Consider the following 2,645-nt stretch of genomic DNA (forward strand, 5'->3'; position numbering starts at 1 on the left):
AGAAATCCTGAAGAGTCTGGTTAAGTACAATGTTATTTTTTTTTTATATTTTATTTAATTAAATAAAGGATATGATGGACACTATAGCTTAAAAATTGTGTGAGTTCCTGTCGGTTTGCTTCAATAATAAGATCTCCTGACATATATATAAGACATTTTCTTGTTTACATTCATATACTTTGTTTTCCTTAAACTAAATAAATAAAACTTTTGTGTGTCAGTTAGCTACTTAAGTCTGTTATGATGACGCCCTCTCTTCTTGAATACCATCTTAAAACAAACTGCACGCATGTTAGTTTTGAAACTTAGTTTACTTACAAACTGATACAGTATGATTTAATTGGCTCAAGTGATAATTATAAAGTCCTATTATTTTTCATTGAAATGGTGAAATTCTATTGGTGGCAAATCAGATTAAATACAAACCAAGTATGTCAGTAGTTAAATAAGTATAACATTACTCAAAATTTAAAAAGAAATTATGTTTCATTTTTTGATAAACCTTAATAAATATATTAAAAGAAAGCAACATAAACTTTGTATATTTTAATCATTATGTAATAAAATAGTACTTTTGTAATAGAATTTACCAAATGCACATAGTTTAATTTTTAAACACACAACAACAGCATCAACACAGTCTACTAAATGCTGAGCTGCTTTTTTAATTAACAGGTTATTTTATTTGCACAATTGATAATTTCATCAGCGAATTAACATTGGCTAAGCGAGAGAAGCTTTATTTGCGTGAAAAGACAAAGCGAATACAAGACAAGGGGATGCAATGAGCGTTAGTTACCCGTCAGTTCTGTAAAAGAAGCAACAAAAAAGATAGGTGAATGCCAATAGCAAAACGAACAAAGTCAGAGAGATCTTTAATTGATGAAAACATTGGCGTCTTTAGAAATCTCCATTGGTGGCGAGTTCCACCAGCTCATGACAACCAACATCACCGAAAGTAGCCAAAATGTTCTCTTCGTAGGTGCAGGAAGAATGCAAAATCTTCCCTGCAGTCCTTCAGGCGGTGACAATTGTACGAACTGATTGCGAAGGCTCCATCATTTCCATTTTTTTTTAATAATATCAGTTTAATAATTTAATGCTACAACCGAATTCGTTTATGTTTATACTCGACCATTGCATGAATTTTTTTATGGGTGGGGTTATTCATATTCTAAAAGTTTTTCTAGATACTCAAATTTTAGTAAAATATTATGTTCTTAAAATACGCATTATCTAAATTACTGTAAAGTGGACAATTTTGTTTCACGGAACAAAAATATATTTCTCGTAACAATTTGCTTATCGTCAAAGCAACAAGATAAAACTACCTTAGCTTATAAATCAATTTTATGCTTTTTCAGTACTAAGAAAGACATTAACTTTGAATTTTTACTGCTCCCCATAAAAATATTTTTATCTATTTTTGTTTAAGTTTCTTTCAACTGATTCCAAGAAATCCCACCACTTTTATCTGTAACAAAAAAGGCATTAACTCATTTGTTATTGACACGTCAAAAACCAACTATTCGTTTAAGCTAGGAACTTTTTCCCAATTTCATTGATATTCACAAAAACAAACTCCATATATATTTATCTGATTAGTTTCTGGTTTGAGATAATAGATTTTTTGATATTTAACCTAAAAAACTAGACTATTGAGTAGAGTGATCAATCTCCTTATGAAACCAAATAACTTCCTTTACTAGCCAATTTTAGACACCACTTAATAGGCAATATAGAAAATGTAAATACTCAAAGGACAATTTATAGAAGAAGGCTTTGGGACTTTTTCTTTTTCATATTTTGCAATATTATAATGGCCATGATATTTAGCATATTTACATGAAATAATGGCAAATATCTTTGGCTCATATTTTAATAACTGAAAAGATTCAAGATCATATCTCAAGGATCCTAATGTGATCCTCCTTATTCTATTAATTCACCTGAAGCACCTGCATGGCAACACGCAGTGGCCACCGATTCAAAATTATTATAGTAATAACTACAATTATTGGTTAATCAGTGAGCCATTGGACCCATGCAAGCTCTCACGTTATTCACGTAATTGAACAATAGCACATAATCCGTCTTCTACCAATTTACAATTAAGCATCAACCACTGATCCGTCATCCGCTTACCTCGTTGTCACCGACGGCTACTTGAATTTACATATATTTTACTATTATAATTCGTGGCCAATGATATATTTATTATATAGTTTCACGTCGGCTACCTGTGTCTATATATTGTGCTATATCACACCCGAAGACCCCACAATCAAGAACTCGCAAAAGCAACTTAATTACTTGTATAGAAGCTAGCACAGATCTTTTCTGATTGGAGAATATGGAAAATATTAGTGCAGTAATTCAGCAGGGCCTATTACGTTGAATTCCATTTATAATTGTTATATTAATATATTACTTTACGAACAGGTTTTTAGATTTGAAATTTCAGGTAATGATACCAATGGGCCTTTGGTCCAGTAGAAGAATCTTACACTTACAATATTTAGTGTAAGGGTTCGAGCCTCTATAAAAGTATTTATGGGGGCTATTTACAATCCTCCCTCAATTATCAAATAATTGAGTGGAGCCAGTCTATCCCTCACGAAATGTGAGTGAAGTGGACAGTTCTT

This window comes from Citrus sinensis, chromosome 9, assembly GCF_022201045.2.
Source record: "Citrus sinensis cultivar Valencia sweet orange chromosome 9, DVS_A1.0, whole genome shotgun sequence".
NCBI lineage: Eukaryota > Viridiplantae > Streptophyta > Magnoliopsida > Sapindales > Rutaceae > Citrus > Citrus sinensis.